General features: G+C 38.0%; 1 protein-coding gene across 3 annotated transcripts in view; it reads right to left on the bottom strand.

Annotated features, from left to right (window-relative positions):
* Positions 1-19595, bottom strand: part of Entrep2 (endosomal transmembrane epsin interactor 2) — a 450763-nt gene that overhangs the window by 74983 nt on the left and 356185 nt on the right. The gene's annotated exons all lie outside the window — the stretch shown is intronic.

Genomic DNA, 19595 nt, shown 5'->3' with positions numbered 1-19595 from the left:
ATACCTATGTCACTTTTAGTATTCAGTAAATTACACAGGATAGTTGACACTTTATTAAAAAATAGACTTTGTGTTTGATGATTTTGTCTAACTGTAGGCTCATGTACTGTCCTCAGCTTGTTTAAGGTAGGCTAGGCTAAGCTGTGATATTCTGTAGGTCAGGTATATTAAATGCATTTTTTTTTGACAAGGACGTATTTAACTTATGATGGGTTTATTGGGGTGAAACTCTATCATAAGCTGAGAAGTTTAGCAGTACTCAGGGTGCTGCCTGCCATAAAGTGATCCAGGACAGGTCACTTCACCTTTCCAAGCTGCAGGATCCTGGGAGCCTACTGAGGGTCAGATGAGGTCCTGGAGCTAAAAACACAAAGTGCCAATGTTGTTATTTGCTGATGTGATTATTGTAATCATTATGTTAATGAAAAAATGGGTGCATAAAAACTGATTTTTAATTGTGGCAAAATACACAATGCATAAAGTTTACCACCTTTACCCTTTGTAAGTGTACTATTCAATATTGTTCCTTATTGTTCCATCACCATTATCCAGCTCCAGAATGTTTTCATCTTGCAAAATTGAAACTCTGGTCCAATGAGTGTGAATTTCCCCTTCCTTTCTCTCTTCTACTTTCTGTCTGTATGAATCTGACTAATCTAGGTACCCCAAATAAGGGAAATCATACAGTATTTCTTTTCATAGCTGTCTTTATTACACTTAACAAAATGTCCTCGCTTGTTACCTTTTGTGCTTTTTTTTTTAAAAAAAGATTGTTATAGTCATTCTAATAGGTGTGAGGTGGTAATTTATTGTGGTTTTGATTTGCATTTCCCTAAAGATGAATGAGGTTGCACACCTCTGTGTGCTTCTTGGCTATTTGTGATTCTTCCTGGGAAAAAATTCTATTCACATCCTTCATCCATTTTTTAAATTGGGATGTCTTTTTGTTGTTGAATTGTAAAAGTTCTTTATATGTGATAGATATTAACCTTTTAATGGATATATAATTTGTAAACATTTTTTCCCACAATAGTAATTTGCCTTTTCACTCTGTTGATTGTATCATTTGATGCGTAAAGCAGATCCTATTTTTAATACTAATGGGATTCTACCACTTAACACAAACATTCTCATTAATCTGTTGATTTCTCTCTAACCTAATAATTTGGTGGGATATATCTGAGCTAACATGAATAATTTATCAAAAATATATCAATAGCCTGGGTGACAATCAATTGCTTGAGACTGAGTAGGGCTTAGTACCTCCCTCAGTTTCTCCCAGAGGAGAGATGAACCATGGTGTTTTAGTCATCTTTTTCTGCTGCTGCAATCAAAAGACCTGAAAAGAACAATTAGAGGGGAAGAGTTTATTTTAAGGTTCATGGTTTCAGAGGTCTTAGTTCATTGATGATCAACCCCATTCTTTGGGACCCAAGAGGAGGTAGAACAACATGGTAGAAGAGTGTAGCAGAGGAAAGCAGCTGGGGACATGGTTCCAGGAAGCTGAGAAAGAGACTCCACTCACCAGGGACAAAATATATACCCTGAAAGCATGTCCCCAGACCTACCTCCTCCAGCTACACCCTACCTGCCTTCAGTTACCTCTCAGTTAATCCCCATTAGGGGATTAATTCACTGATTGGGTTCAAGCTCTCATAACCCAATCATTTGACCTGTAAACCTTCTTGCATTGTCTCACACATGAGCTTTTGGGGGGGTATCTCATGTCTAAACCGTAACACATGGCCATGAAGAGACCGTTAAGGGATCGTGAAAATCACAAAAGAAAGTCGCATTATGAATTTGATTGCTCACAGGCTGATTCCTCCACCTGGAATATGTCTGTCTCACACTGTTGCCATTAACTGAGGCAAAGACTACTGGGAAAGGCCTTTTCCCCCCCGCAAGACTCAGCACAAGCATCTTCTTCTTCATTCTCAAGTCAGAGATAGTGTCTCTGAAACATGAGTTTCTTTCTCCACAAGTGCCTGTAGCAGGTGCCACCCAATCAGAGTGCTGCCTGACACATGGTAACTGCTCACAACTGACTCTGAAGTGGAGGATGGACAGGGTTATGATACCAAAAAGGTGGGTGTAAACGTGTCATTTGGTAATCTGACCAGATTGTCAAGGTTTCTAGAAGGTTTAATATTAAGTTATTTTCTGTATTTTGTGTTGCCTTGACATCCTGGAGCCTCCCTAGCCTTGGAGAGGCTACCCCTCCTGGGGGTAGCTCATTCCCACAGGTATTAAACAACTTGCCTGCAAGCCCCCTTTTGTAGGCAAACCAACCAACTCATAGTCCATACCCAACCACTCCCTTTATCTAACTATCATGCACCAAGACAATATTTCCCCTGCCCTAAATCACCCCAGGACTAGGTCTTGGGCAACTAGGGACCACCCATATAACCAAAACACACCAAAATTATTTAAACTTGCCAGTCTTAGGCTTGCTCAAACTTGCTTCTCTATTGCTTCCCATAGAAACCATACAAAAGGCTCTGGCCCTACACCCCTCTGCCTCCTGATTACCTGGGTGTCACCCCATGTGGCTCCTCATGGTGTGGCCTGCCTTCTCCTTGTGGAAACCATAAATAATAAATTATTCTTTCAAGACAGTTGGTTTGTGTCTGTATCCTACTCTACCTGATCACAGCAAACTTTGGGTAACTTTCAAACAGGCTTGCAAACTAAAGCATGATAAATCCTTCTCTAACCATTTGGCACTCCAATTTGTTTATTTTCTGAGCATATTTTCAATAGACACTTTTTGCTAGCTTGGACCTGAGCTGTCTCCTAAAAACCCATGTGTTAAAGGCTTGCTTCTCAGCTTGGTGCTACTGGTATATGGTAGAAACTTTAAGATGTGGTTCCTAATGGGAGGTCTTCACACCATTGGGGTCAAGTCCTCACAAGAGATAGTGGGATCCCAGTCCCTTTTGTTCCATGGCCAAGAGGTAAGAAGTTTTGCCCTGCCATGTGCTTCTGCCATGGTGTGCTGCTCGGCCCTGGCCAAAAGGAACAAGGAACAAGGACAATCATGGACCTCTAAAACTTTGTGCTTTAATAAACCTTCTCTCTATATAAGTTGATTGTCTCAGGTATTTTGTTACAGTAATGGAAAACTGACTAATACACTTATGCTTCAAATGTATCGATATATGTCCTAGAGTGAAATCCATGGGTATGAACTGTATAAGTATTGCTCCTAATACCTCAGATTATATGATGTGTGATACAAGAGGATCTTCTATAAAATATGTAGTTATTCAAATTAATGTGTAATAATGGGAAGAGTAAAAGTCAACATATTTCTTCAGTCTTTCCCTTGGAAGACTTTTTCATTTTGCTTTTAGTACTACTAAAAATGGTGTGGGACCTCATTTATTCTATGATAAAATTACAAAAATCTGCACATTGTCAACTCCACAGTAAAGCTAATGGAGAGTAGTGGTCATGCCATATCATTTCAGGCTTCAGAATATGCCTGACCACTTCTCAAACTCACTCACTGTGTGCCATGCCCAGGAAATACCAGGCAGAGTGGGCAGAGGACAGGCAGCCATTTAGGGAACCTCTGTATGACAGAAGGGCTGCTCATCAAGTCCCCACTCAGGCCCCCACTGGCTGCCATCCTGAATCCCTACCCTGACCTGGGGCTAGGTCTTGGGCACCTGGGAACCTATAGCCTACAGTTTATTGGGGCAAGATGGCTTAGGCCCCCTACTCCACACTCCCCTCCATACATGGCCCGACCCTTGGCTCAGGGCCTTAAAAACTATGACCCACTTCACCTTGGAATTCCTTAGTACAAGTCCATTCTAGTAAATGGGAAAATAAACCTTTGGTAAGTGGACATGAGAACTGTTAGGTCAGAGATGCTACATTTTATGCCAGTGGCCTGGCAGTCAGCCCTGACTTCAAGCACTCTCTTTTCTATTGACAGAGAGCACTGTTTTTGTACTGCACAACAGGATGTTTTGAGGTATACATATATCATAGAAGGGTTCAGTCTAGCTAATTAACAAGTACATTACCTCTTACAGTTATCAGTTTTATGGTAAGAGCACTTAACATCCACTCTCTTTACATTCTTCAAGAACACAATTATCATGTACTGCATGATCTCACTCATATGTGGAATCTGAAAAAGATGATCTCATAGAAGTAGAGAGCTGAACGGTGGTTACCAGAGGCTGGGTGGTTAGGGAGATGTCAGTCACAGGACACATAATTACAGTTAGGGGAAACGAATTTCAAGAGATCTGCTAATAGCAAGGTAACCATAGCTAATGATGATGTATTGTATTCTTCTAGTACTTACTGAATCTGTGGGAAGGTTCGTTCCACCAGGCCTGCTCAAGGGGGTGTATATACCTCACTCCAGTCATCCTCTGTCCTGTTCCAGGGCTTTGGATCATCCCAAGACTGGCCTTGACCAGTTTTTACCCAGCACATGTGAATTCAGAGAAACCTAAATCATAAAGACTACTGGTAGGTTTGCTCTTCTGATTCCATCCAAGCTTATCAGAATCTAAATTTCCACCTTTAAATTGACAGATTATTTTGTCCCTGCATTACTTTCATTATATTTTATGGTTTAATGCCTGTCCATTATGACTGATCAGTATTTCTGAATTTCACGTTTTGTTTAATTAAAGTGCATTAGAACACAGGCAGATGATATAGGAAATGCATTCGTGTTGCTGATGAAGGCAAAGAGCTGCAGCAGTCTTTGTTCATAAATCACCCTTTGGAATATGCACCATGGAGATGGTGGAAAATGAACATGAAAAGTATTTATTCCTTTAAAATCCACAATCTGATGAGAATCTAGGTATGTTGGTCAGCTTTCCATTGTTGGGAAAAAATACATGAGATAATTAACTTAAGAGGAAAGGTTTATTTTGGTTCATGGTGTCAGTGGTTTCAGTCCATGTTTGTTTGGCCCCTTTGCTCTGGGGCCTGTGGTGGCACAGCACATAATGGGACTGCATGGCAGAGGAGGTCTGTTTACCTCATGTCATCCAGGAAGCAAAGAGAGGGAAAGGAAAGGGCTGGGGTTCTAATATCCCCTCCAAGGGCACACCCTCAATGACCTAACTTCCTACTGCTAAGCCCCACCTCCTAAAGGTTCCACCACTTTTCAATAGTGACATAGGTTGGGGACCAAGCCCTTAGCACAAGGGCCTTTGGAGGACATTTCAGATCTAAGCCAAGGATTTTTATTTGGGGTATGTATATGTAAAATATTTAAGGAAAAAGTTATCTAATTCCAGAAGACAGTATTTTTATTGTATAAGTCATATAATGAAACCTCATAGCCTTTCCTAACTTTTTAGGGAGAACACCCTACCTGCTTTTCCTGTCTATCATCAGCTATTTCACCTTTGTTTTGGTTTCTGCTTCATTATATCATGTCTGTTTCTTTACCTGTTGCCTCTGCTACAGATGCTTAGATTATTTGTGAAACAGTCTATTTTAAGTATGGGCTTTTAAAACTTTTTAATCACATAAGTGCCATCCTGATGAGAGAGGGAGAGAAAAAGAAAGAGAATATTAAGAGTATGGGAATGAGAAGATGCCAATTGGAACTCCTGCCAGAGAGGCAATTGTCAAATGAGAACACGAAACCAGCTTCACAAGCTCTCCCTGAGGGCTTATCTTCAGAGGAGGTGGAGCCCACTTCCACAGTCCTGTGAATTTCTACAAGACCTTTCTCTGCATATGAAATGTTCAAGGACAGCATTAGTTGGTAAGTTATGCATGTTCACACAAGCCACCCCATTGAACTAGAAAGCGAGGCTGCTTCTCTTGAGATGTTGGTATTGCAGGAGAGGCGTGGAAGGAGTTTGGCACAGAGATTCTGTCTCCCATGGAACTTCAGGGAGGGGCATTGCCTCTACCTCTCCTGAGACACCTTTTGTTAATTATGTAGACTTGCACTTGCAGACTGGACTCTGAAATTTCCTTAATTAGCACTGTAATCAAAGTACAGCTCTACTTTGCTAGCAGAAATGGACAAAGGGCTGAAGCAAATTGTTCTGGTTAACAGAAAAATAAGGAACACTTGGTGTTTTGCTTCCCCAGAGACCTAAGCAAGAATGCTTGCAGCACTGGTATTTGGAATAAGAAAAAATTGGAAAGAAACTAAATTAGGTTCTGTGGTCAAATTAACTTAGAAAATAGTGTTATTAAAAGAGTAAACATGTTTCTCTCTCCTGCATGGTTTCTCGGATTTGTAATATTCTAACACATGCTGTTACCCTCCAAGAAGGGAACCGAGCATGTTGAGTTGACATGTCCTCCTTCTCCTTTCAAAAATAATCTTGATTTACATCTTCTGTAAATCAGGATAATGTACTGTGAGGGGTTCAGGATGAGGGGCTTGGGAAGGACCTGGTGGGGAGGTGCTTCATCCTCTTGGTGCCCAGCTTTGGTGGGGGCACCTGCAGAGCAACCAACTCCCTCCTGCTCAGCCCCACTCTGATCACTGTATTTATAGACACAAATGCCTGACAACTGGTATTTCTTCCTTCCTAGAACATAAACCAATAAAGAATAACATTTTTATGAGTTCAATTTTTATTCTGGTCTTTAACATAATAGCATGTGATAGAGCCTCAGGATTTTCAGAGTTCTATGTGGAAAAGCATTGCTCATGGCAGTATTGTATGTTTCTAAGTAAAACTGAAAAAATAACAGTGGATACCTACATATTAATAGGTAACCATTGGTGTCCATGGGAGGTAGGTTCTGGGAGCCCAGTGGATACCAAATTCCAATTTCAAGATGCTCAAGTCCATCACATAAGTGGCATATGATTTGCGTATGAACTGTACCTCTATAGACTACTCAGCATACTTCATATAATGCCCACAAACTTAATTTTTGTGAATTCAGTTTAGTAGTCAGCAGGCAGTGAATTCAAAGTTTGCTTTTTGGAACTTTCTAGAAAAAACTTTTTGAACATTTTGGAACCATAGATGGTTGAATTAGCAGATGTAGAACCTGTGAAAACAGAAGGCCAACCCTATCTGCTGGTCAACAGTGTGAGCATATCAAATGAAGAAGTTGGGTGGCGTGGCCAGCTGGTCATCCTTGATCCAATGGACAGTGATTTTTTAAATCTAACTTTCTCTTATTATTGGGTGGTGGGAGGATCACATTGTGTTTGAGGGTAAAATTGTGTACCTTCATATAACAATCCCAATTTCTAGCTTTTCTTGAAAGTGTTGTATTCCAGGCACTAAGCCCTTGGTGGGAGCTGCTGCTCAGGACAAGGCTTCCAGGATCTGGCTACAGTAAACTTGCATCTGACTTGGCCCTGTCAGCCTGTGCGATTCTATTTCTTCCACTCTGCAAAGTGAGGTGCCCTCCTTTATCTGCTTTCCATCCTCCACAGTGGACACCTCCCCTGCTGTCAGTTCCATCCCGTGAGTTCATTCCTTTTACGATCCTTCACTGACAGGCTACCGGGGATTCCCAAGGAAGCACACAAGGTGTGGTGACAGAGTCAGCTATGGGTAACTTGATGTTATCTCAGCCACTGATGCTGCCTAAAAATGACCCCAAAATTCACACGATCGTTTAGATAATCACATTTCCCTCTAGCAAACACACTTACAGAAGACATTAAAGTCCTGCTAAATCCAGTGCCCACTCCAGAGGTCTGGCTGCAGCAGAGCCTCTTGGCCAGTGTGAGGAGTGAAGGAAATGGGGAAATCACCCTGGGTCTGCAAACCCTGCAGAGGGAAAGCCTTATCCCTCACATCCCAGAGGTCCTGCAGAAGAATGACAGTCACTCCCTGGGAGAGGGTCCAGCTGACAGAGGACTGAGGAGGATGGAGAAGTCCGATAAGGATTAAGCAAAGTTGGAAGCCTGACCACCTCCTGACCCCTCCCTGCTCCATCCCTAATATAGTTAGCTCCAGCTACATACTTGGAAGCCTGAAGAAGTAGAGCCCAAGAGAAAAACACCTCCACATGCCGACATTAGGGGTTCCCCAAGAGATGCTGGAGAATTTACCCTAGTCTTAGATGACAATTATCTTCAAGTTCTTGTTACATTAATGTGAATAATTGCCAGAGGTGGGCAGCAAATTATTTTCACTTAATGGATTACCCGTTCTATATACAGGGAGACAAAAAGGTCCTCTAACTGGTGGCTGGTGCTCTGCAAAGTGAAAAGACTCTTCAGGTGCCCCAGTCCTGAAATCACTGAAAAAAATAACATCACTAGAGGGCAGCACATTGAATCTCACTCCCAGACAAGTACAAAATCCAGCAATGGAAATAGCAGGGTCTGTGTTTGGTGAGGAAGCTCCTGGAAACCAGGGGACAAACAGTAAAGACAAGGCTGCAAATTCTGGGCAGTTCAGACCCTGCCCCTCCTTTCTCCAAACTCATCAAGTTAGCCTCAGGGCCTTGTCCCTAGTTGCCACCTTGTACCTTTTGAGCCTCAGATGTTGTGCTATACACTTAGAGAAACACCAGCCTCCACCACCTTTTCTTGCTTCTTTCCTTGTAGCACTTCCTATTGCCTAAAATTGTCTCCACTTAGAATGTATGCTGCCCACAAAGAGGAAGCTAAACCATTGCTACTCTTTCTAGTCACTCATGTGTCCCCAGTACCAAGAGCATGTCAGACATGGGGTTCTTCTTCGGGCAGAATGTGTGGATCCAATAAATAACAGAATGAACAAATCCACACAGTGAACAGATAAATATTTACATGGAACCATATTGATTTTTATTTTGCTGGGGACATTTTCTCTGCAAGGAAACTTTTGAGTTTGGAATCAACTTCTTAAAATTGCTGCTTTTGCCATGAAATCTGTTTGTCTATGATAAGCCAAATCCACATGAAGATAAATTAAAACAGAATATTTTTTCCTTAAAAGGGAAAAATTCTGAGTCATTATAAGAAAGCATAAATAGAAGTCAAATACTGCATTTCTCATGAGGCCAAGAGAAGTCAAGGCTCTTCTTGACCCATGGTTAGCACCATAGAAATGCACCTTCCAGCAACAATGGAAACCAAGATGAAGGCAAGTGCCAACGAGACCTGGAGGGGGCTGTGTACTTCAGCCAAGTTTTTCTTCATCTTCACAGCCAGACGTGACCAGCTGCCCCAGCCTGTGGCTGTGTCCTCTTGTAATTTATTATTCATCCTCATGAAGCTTAATCAGGGTTGCCCTGGTTACTGTGGGGCTCTTTGAAGGGCTTGGCTACATAATTGGGGTTGGCTTGGTTACTGGATGCTTTCAATTCTGAGATGAGAGTGCTGGTGATAAATGCAGCTATAAGCCTCAAGAAGAAATTATAATAGGCTTTGGAGAGAATGAGATAGTTGCAAAATTAAGGACCTCCTCAAGATGTGCCATTGTGTGTCTCTACCTGTGGTCCTGACTGGTCCAGCAACAACAGATAAAACAACTGGCTCATGAAAACAATAAGCACTTTTAAAAGAAGTTATTCTAAACAGAATCATGAGACTAATTAGATTATTTCCACTCAGTCACTGTTCAGCAAATATTTTCCAAGTTCCTGCCATGATCCCATGCTGGGTACAGAGAGGAGGAACTTTGGGGACAGCAGCTTGGAGGGTTGTCTAGGAGGAGGCAGACAGAGAATGTGGTCCAAGAACTGATTTTTCTAAAAGAGAGTAATGTGTTGAACAAGGAGGACGGGGAAGATGGGAGCAGAAGGTCAGAATTCGGCCTGGGGCCCTTCTCAGGGGTCCAGCATTCATAGTTCTGACATCAGGATAAGAAGAAGGCAGAGAGATTATTGGACCAGGGATCTGAGACATGTTTGTGAGGTCCCGGAGAACTGTAAATGTGGTTGAGCCTGGCATTTGGTCTGAGATGCTGAACTGACACCTACATCAATGGTCCATAAGGGACAACGGGAGCTGATGCCCACACAGGCCAATCAGCTGGATGGGATTAGGGGCATCATCATTACAAGCCTGAAGGAGTTCAGAGGACAGGCCACAGAATGAAGGCCACTTCACATCCAAGGACTGTGACACTCAAATACTCTCCACACCCATGAACCACCAGAAGCAAAGAGAAGATGAAGAGAAAAGGATGGAAGGGCTGAATATTCCTGGAGAGACAGAGTTCATCTTGGAGAGTCTCCTTTAAACTAACAGAGATCAAACCACTGTATAGTGATAAGAATTAAATTCATTTTTTCCTTTGTCAGTGGACACATGCCAAGTGGAGGTGAGATACAGAAAATGAAGAATGAATTTTTGCCCTTTTAAGTCGTAATATGAAAGCTTTAATCACCCACATCTTAGGTAAGTCAATAGGATCAAAGTCAAATTTACCAGTGAACAAAATATTGAAAACATTATGCTAAATGAAAGCAGTCAGATACAAAAGGACATATGCTATGTAATTCCATTTATGTGAGTTACCTACAATGGACAAATCCACAGAGACAGAAAGTAGAATGTTGGTTACCAGGGGCTAAGAAAAAGGAATAATGAGGAGCTACTGATAAATAAGTATAGTGTCCATTTGGGGTGATGAAAAAGTTTCAGAAATGGGTAGTAGTTAATGACTGCACACTGTGTGAATCTACTTAATCCCACTAAATTTTACACTTAAAAATGGTTAAAATGGCAAGCTTTATGTTGTATCTATTTTTCCAGGATCAAAAAGAAAAAAGAAAAAATCTCTCACCTTCATAGGTGAGATTTAATTATCAACTTATAAGTTCAAGCAATTAAAAAAGAAAAAGCAAATGTGTAAATTAACAATGAGATAATAGATTAAGTATTGAATTTGGAGAAACAAAATATTAAAAATATACATAGATATTATAAAATATTTATAAAAATACCAGGTGCAGTGGCACACACCTGTAGTCCCAGCAACTCTGGAGGCTGAGAAAGGAGAATTGATTGATCCCAAGAGTTGAGACCAGCCTGGGAAAAAACAGTAAGATTCTCATCTCTTTTTTAAAAAAGAATACTATGAACTACTTTATACTCATAACTTTAAGAAGATTCAAAGTCCAAATAGATCACAAGTCAGAAAAATACAAATATTGCCAAAAATTATACCTGTAAACATCAGCAGTTTCAGAAAATTTAATTGGTAAATCTCTTCAAATCACAATGGAAGAGACAATTCCTGTAGTCTATATATCTGTACACCCATTACAAACATTGGTCCAATTTACAAGCAAAGATATTTTATTTACTACTTCTTTCCCTTTTTCTTGCTGTATAACGTTTGTGTGGCTGTCATAGATTATCTGTTCACCTTGCTTATCCTGACAGAAGTTCTGGCCATATCTTAGTTTTTATTTACTGTTATGAGGAAAAACTTTAAATGCGGGGAAAATAAAGAACAGATTTCTAAGTAATTCATGGATCAAAGTTAAAGTCTCAAAGGAAATTTTTTTTTTAAATTAAGAGAAATGAACAAAAAATATCAAAATATGTAGGATGCAGTTGAAGCAATAATAGGAAGGAGATTTATATCACCAGCTACTTATATAAGAAACTAGGAGAGGCCTGAAATCCATCACCTAATTTCTCCCTCAAAAAACTAGATAAAGAGTAAAAAAATCAACCCAAAGAAAGTAGAAGAAGGAAATCATAAAGGCAGAAATCAGTGAAATAGAAAACAAAACAATTGAGATGAAAAAAACGAAAAAGGGAAGTGGTACTTTGACAAGATCCATAAAACTAACAAGTCTCTAACAAGATAAAAAGAAGACACAACTTGTGAGGATCTGGAATGAAATAGGGATATAACTAAAAGCCCTGCAGACATCAAATGGATAATAAAGGAGTAGTATGAAAATTCTACACAAATATGTTTCACAACTTTGGTGAAATGGATCCAGTTGAAAAACAAACTCACATAATACAGAATAGATGACTTGAAAATCCCTGTGACTATTAAGGATGTTGGACCATAATTTTAAAACTCTCAAAAACAAACAAAAACCCCAGATGATTTCACTGGAAGGGTTATACCAAAGGCCTAAATTAATGTCAATTCTTCCAGAAAAGAGGAGAGAAATTTCTCAACACATTTTATAAAGCTACTATTAGCTTAATTCCCAAACCAGACAAAAAGAGTAGAGAACAAAACAAACAAATACACAATAAAATGAAATAGGAAGAAAAAAGAAAAAAATTCCATAACAAAATTATTTGCAAACCAAACACAATATATAAAAATGATTATATTTATATATAATAATATAATATAATATAATAAGTTATATTTATTCCAGGTATATAAAACTGGTTTGAATTTGAGAATCAGTGTAACCCACCATTCACAACAAGTTAAACAAGAAAAAGTATATGATTAAATCAACTGACAAGGAAAAATCTTTTGATAAAAATCCAACATGAATTCATTTAAAAACTCATGCAATTCAGGTATACAAGAGGATGACCACGTTTGAAATATATATTATACATATATAACATATACTACGTCATATAATACACACATGTATGTGTGTTTGTGTGCATACACACACCCTTTATATATTTTGTGGGTATATGTATTATGATGTGTAATGTATACATTTTATACACACACACACACAAACCCTATGCCTAACATCACATGATGGCTGAAGGCTGAATGTTTTCCCTTTAAGATTAGGAATCAGCAAGAATGTCCCTCTCATGGCACACTTATTCAACATAATATTGAAAATTGTTGGCAGTGTAACAGGTAGGAAAGAGATATAAAAAGCAAACAGATTAGGAGCTGAGAAACAAAATTATCTCTTCTTCTTGCAGATGCCAAGACAGAATATGTAGAAAATCCCAAGGAATCTATAAAAAATTCCTAGCACTAATGTGAAGTCAGAAAATTCCCAAGATAAAAATCAATAACATAAATCAATTGTATAATCACATAGTAAAAATAAATATGAAGAAATTGAAATTAAAAGAAAATATTATTTTAAGTCACCCCAAAGAGAATGACACTTAAGTATACATTAAACAAAACATGTATAAGACCTGCATGCTAAATACTACAAGATACTGGTAAGATAAATTTTAAAATGATGTAAATAAATGGAGAGACATACTGTGTTCATGCATTGAAAGACTCAGGATAGAAAGAAGTCAGTTCATCCCAATTTGTTCTGTAAATTTAATATAATTCCTATTAAAAACCTCAATAAGATATTTTCTTTGTACAGGGAGATATCATATTCAAATAATTTATATGGAAAAGCACAACCTGTAGAACAACTAAAACAATCTTGAGAAAACAGAATCAAGTAGGAGGAATCACTGTGTTGATTATTAAAATTTGCTATATAGTGACAATAACCAAATCAGTGTGGTACTCTCCCAAGGAAAAACACATAGATCAGTGGGGCAGAATAGAGAACACAGAAATAAATCCATGAAAATACTTGGAATTGGTTTAATAAAGGTATAAAAGCAATTAAATAGGGAAAGACAGACTTTTCAATAAATAGTCTGTAGAATCAGACAATCACAGGGAAAATAATGAACCTCAACTTCAACCTCATACCTTATGCACAAATTAATTCAAATGAGATTTAAATGTAAAATGTTAAACTACTAAATTTTGGGGGGGAAAATAAAAAAATTATTAAGATCTAGTGCTAGGGTTAGTTCTTAGGCTTGCCACTAAAATCATTATTTAAACTGAGAAATCTTATCAAAATTAAGCATCTTTGTTCTCTGAAAGTTCATCTGATAAGGCTGAAGAGACATCTACAAACAGGAGAAAATATTTGTGAGCCACATATCTGTCAAAGAACCACTATCTAAAATATATGAAAAAAATCTCAAAATCTAACAATTATGAACAAAAAAGTCAATTTGCCAATTGTTAAAACACATGAATAATCATTTCACCAAATAGGACATATAGATGGCAATGCAGAACATGAAAAGGTATTCAACATTATCCATGATACAATGCAAAATAATATCAAAACACATCACTTCATACCAATAAAAATACTGACATCATCAATGATGGTGAAGATGAACAGTCTGTAGCTTCTTACAAAACTAAATATGCAGTTATCATCTGATAGTAGCAATTGCATTCTTGGATACTATGAAAACTATGTTCACACAAAACGCTATTTTATTCACCATAGCAAATAGAGTTGGCTCAGATGTTCTTCAATAGAAAAAGGCTAAATAGTCATACATACACACCATGGAACACTACTCAGTGATAAAAAGGAATGGAGAAGGGATATATGCAGCAACTTGGATGAGTCTCTAAGGAATTAGGTTGAATGAAAATAAGGTGATTATAATTGGGTGACAATTGGTTATTACAATTGGGAAGATAATTCCAAATGTTTTCAAATTTGAAAAAGTCAGTTCCACATGGTTTCTATAACATTTTGGAAATGAAGTTTTAGAAAGGTAGACACATTAGTAGTTGCCAGGGGTTAAGAACAGGGTAGAAAGGATACAGATATGGTTATAAGAAGATTGACTTGAGGGATACTTCTGTTGATCAGTATCCTGACTCTGGTGGTGGCTATATAAACCTGCACTGATGACAAAACTGCATAAAATTTATGTAAAGAGTCACATATACACACACACACACACAGACAAATGGGTGCAAGCAAAACTATGGCAATCTAAGGTGTATTGCATCAATGGCAATAACCTGGTTGTGACTTTGCAGTACCCTACTGTAGTATGGTAAGCTGTAAGCTGTTACCATTGGGGAAAATAGGACAAAATATACTGTGAATATCTCTCTATTATTTCATACAATTTCATGTGAATCTCCAATTATCTCAATAAAAATTTCAATTAAGTTTTTAAGAATTTATATTTACAGGTCTAACCTTTTTCCTTTCAGTAATAGAAAACAAAGAATTTATAAGTGGCATTTCTATATATAATCATTGTAGAGTACATTAAATGTAAAATAAGTGTATCCATTTTCACAGTCTCTTAGAGAAATTTTTCAGGCACTAGGGAATAAAAGTCAGATGTGGTATGTAAAAATGATCTGATTAACACATTTCTACAATGAGAGAATTAATCATAGAAAGTTTCTAAGTTTCATTCTTGCTCTATAATTCTGTGCTCGCTTTACTGCAATCTCAATTTAATCATTCATTACCTTCATGTAAAAGGAGACAGAAGCAGAAATGAATTGAAAAGTTTGATTTGTTATTTATTCTCTTCACTCTCTCATGTATTGTTTTGCTCCAAATCTGAGTGTATTTTTTAATTCCATCCTAACTACCAGGTTTTGCACCCTTTTAATGAAAGCATTTAATTTCTTCTCCTATTTCTGAGAAACTGCTTGGCAGTTTCTTGAGAAGCGACTGAGGTCAGGGAGGGAACTGAAACGGATGTCTGCATAACAATGGGAAGCACAGATTCCTACAAAAACATGAATGCCCTACTCTATCATAACTGGGAAAATGCTTTGCCACAAATCAGCAAAGGCATGTAGGTTGGGGGCTGACCTACTGCTTGAATTAACTATATCACTGCTTCCTCAAATTAGCCATAAAGAATCAAGAGCTGGAGAATAAATACTGACAGAGCCAATAAAGGTCTAGGTGATTTCACAGCTGAGATGATCTTCCAAGAATTTGATAAACTGACGCTAAAATTGAAAAGAAATTGTGTGTAGTCAAAATAATCTTGAGCTGGGGGTGCTGGTACATGCCTAAAAGCTCAGGAGGCTGAGGCAGGAAAATTGCAAGTTCAAAGTCAAGCTCAGAAACTTAGCAAGGCCCTAAGAAATTTAGACCCTGTCTCAGAATAAAATACGTGGCTCAGTGGTTAAGCATCCGTGGGTTCAATTCCCAATAGCAAAAAAAAAAAAAAAAAAAATCTTGAAAAAAACAAAATAGGAGAACTCATACTTTCTGATTTCAAAATTTACTACAAAGCAACAGGAATCAGGACAGTGTGAGACTGACACAAGGAGAGACCTACAGAACAATGGAGTAAAATTCAGAGTCTGGAACTAAACTCAAATACCTATGGTCAACTGATTTTCAACAGGAGTGACAGGACCATTCAGAGAAAAAAGAACAGTCTCTTCAATAAATGGTGGTAAAGAAACTGGAGAGACATATGCAACAGAATGTAGCTAGACCTTTACCATACACCACATGCAAATTTTTACTCAAAATGGATCAAAGACCTAAATGTAAGAGTTAAAAGACTCTTAGAAGTAAACACAGAGGTAAATCTTCATAAAATTAAATTTATCAAATTCTTAGATGTGACACTGAAAACAGAAGGAACAAAAAATATGTGAATTGGAATTCATCAAAATTAAAATATTTTGGTTTCAAAGAAAATCATCAAGAAAATGAAAAGACAAACTATAGAACAGTAAAATATTTGTAAATTATGTATCTAATGAAGAACTTGTTTCAAGTACATAGAAGGAACATTTAAAACTCAATAATGAAGAGCATCTAGGTTGGTGAATCTAGGTTCACAATCTAGCTATTGTGAATTGAGCTGCTATGAACATTGATGTGGCTGTATCTCTGTAGAATGCTGATTTTAAGTCCTTTGGGTATAAACCAAGGAGTGGGATAGCTGGGTCAAATAGTGGGTCTATTCCAAGCTTTCTGAGGAATATCCATACTGCTTTTCAGAGTGACTGCACCAATTTGCAACTTTGCCAGTTCAACTGACAAATGGATAAAGAAACTGTGGTATATATACATAATGGAATATTACTCAGCCATAAAGAAGAATAAAATTATGAATTTTGCTGGATGAAGTGGGAAAATATCATGCTAAGTGAAATAGGCCAAGCCCAAAAAAAACAAAGGCTGAATGTTTTCTCTGATAAGTGCATGACAATATATAATGAAGGGGGTGGCAGGGGGAAGAGAAGAATGAAGGAACTTTGGATGGTGTAGAGGAAAATGGGGTGGAAGGGGTTGGAGGACAGAAAGATAGTAGAATGAAACAGACAGTATTACCCTATGTATATGTATGAGTACATGAATGGTGTGAATCTACATTGTGTACAACCATAGAAATGAAAAGTTGTACCCCATTTTTGTACAATGAATCAAAATGCAGTCTGTAAAATTTAAAAAAGATTTTAATTAAAAGAACCCTCAATAATGAAAAGTCAACCCAATTTTAAAATAGACAAAGGACCTAATAGACTTTCCTCTCAGGAAGATATACAAATGGGACCTGAAAAGAGGCTGAGAATCATTAGTTATCAGGGGAATTCTCATAAAAACCACAAGACACCACTTTACCCTCACTAACATGGCTAGGATCAAAACTGAAAGTAACAAATAAGTGTTGGTGAAAATGTGCATTGCTGGTGAAAATGTGAAATCATGCAGCCATTTAAGAAGAGTCTGGCAGCACTTCAGATAATTAAACTAGAATTGCCATATGACTTATCAATTCTTGGCACACACCAAAGAGAAATGAAAACACATGCCCATACAAAACCTTGCACATAAATCACAGCAGCAGTATTCATAATGGCTGAAAGGTAGAAATAACCGGAATGTCCATCGATGGATGAATGAATAAGCAAAATGGTGTATTATCCATACCATGGAATATCATCCAGACATAATAAGAATGAAGAAGTGCTGATATATGCTGCAGTGTGCCTGAACCTTGAAAACATTATGCTAAGGGAAAGAAGCCAGTCATAAAGGACCACATATGATATGACTCCATTCATTGAAAGTTGAGAATAGGGAAATTTATACACACAAAAAGTATATCAGTTGTTGCCTAAGACTGGAAAGAGAGAAGGAGAATGATAGTTAAGGGGTACAGTGTTTCTTTTTAGGGTGAAATTGACTATGATGATGTTTGCAACTATCTGTGAATTAAATGGGCAAGTTGTATGATTTGTGACATCTCAATAGGGCTCTTTTTTCAAAACATGATCATTTAATAAGCCATTCTTCCAAACCAATTCAAATCTGCTCTAGCACACTCCTGCTTCCAGAGATTCCATACCATTAACAAGGGAGAAAACAGTTTCCCCACAAAACAGAACCCATTGTACATCTTGGGTGAACCTGGAAATAAGGTTAAGGTGGCAATTATAATAGCAAAGCGTTTTCTGACTTCTGCCCTTGCCACCAGATACTTGATTGTCTTTTATTTCTTGCTCCCTGGGATTACAGGAAAAGTCCTTTGCTAATTACTTTTTTAGGGAAGGGGGCTGAATTCCAAACTTCACCTAGCAGAAATTATGCATCACATGTGGGAGGCACATACCAGGGAGCAGCTGAGATCAAGTTCATGGATCAGAAACAAACAGAAAGAAGGCAGCAAGCTGTTTTTCTTCCAAAGTCTGCCCACGTGTCAGATGTCCCTGGACCACCCCTCTTTTGCTCTGAGGGACACAGGTACATACCAGAAAGCCTAGACAGGACTAGAGACAGCCAATTAGTTGTGCAGATCATAGGCACTGTCAGATCAGGGCACCCAGGGTTTACTGCTAATAAGGAGAGACCACACTGTCCTTGCAGTGTGATGAATCTGATTAAAAATAACGCAGGGTCAGAAAAAAATTGATGTAGCAATAGGTAAACACAACATAACTCATGCTATTATTTGTTCAGAGGGAGACATCCTTTCCTCACTTGCATGCTTGATGAGGCTGGAAAGGAAATGCCCATGCTCCTTACAAATCTGGAAGCTGCAACACTGAAGATTTGGCTGAGGTTCCTTATAACTCTTTTCTATATAGGAAAGAGTTCCTATATAGATTCCTATATGAGTTCCTATATGAGATTCTCCCATGTATCCAAATATTTATTTTGACCAAAAATTAACAAGAAATATTCTTTACCTCCAAGGTCCAGTGATTCACACTCTCTCCTTTTTCAATTTTTACCATCATTCTAAAGTTCAAATGCTCTATAAAACAGAAGTGCAATGACTTGCTAGGGATTAAGAGCACGTGTTGATTATGATGCCAGCATCTACTGACTGCATGACTTTGGAACAATTATGTAACACCAAAGGTCTCAGTTTCCCTACCTATAAAATGGGGATAAAATAGTAACTTGTTCCTATTCAGATTTGCCAGGAGTAAGTAAATGAACTTACGTAAGCTGCTCAAAGCAGTCCTGTACACAGCAGGTGTTCAATACAATGAGCAAACATTGCCATCATCATCTACATGCAATTTTTCTTTTTGTATAAAACTATTCAAAAGCACATTTCAAGCCTGTGTCTGAACATATAATAGAATGAGTCAAATAATATGCCTTTTGTAGAATTTTCACCTACATTTCTAATTGTGGTGACAATACCAAGTAGGACAAATATTTTAGTTCAGTCTGTACTACAGTGATGGAGGTTTTGTTTTCATTATCAAAAAATAATTAGGGCCTGACTATATATCCACATTTACCAGAAATAATGACAAGAATGTGTGTTCGTGAGCCTAGGCTTGTGATAGAAACTCAATGGAAATGTCTTAACACTTCTTAGCACAGGTAAATATAGTGCACTACAGTAAGAATACCCTGCTATATTTTAAAGAACAAAAGACACCCTACTTAAACTTACATGGTATATCTAAAACAGCCCACTGAGAAGG

Source organism: Sciurus carolinensis, chromosome 2, assembly GCF_902686445.1.
Source record: "Sciurus carolinensis chromosome 2, mSciCar1.2, whole genome shotgun sequence".
NCBI lineage: Eukaryota > Metazoa > Chordata > Mammalia > Rodentia > Sciuridae > Sciurus > Sciurus carolinensis.
Note: the sequence above shows the minus strand (reverse complement) of the source record. Positions and strands in the feature narration are given on the sequence as shown.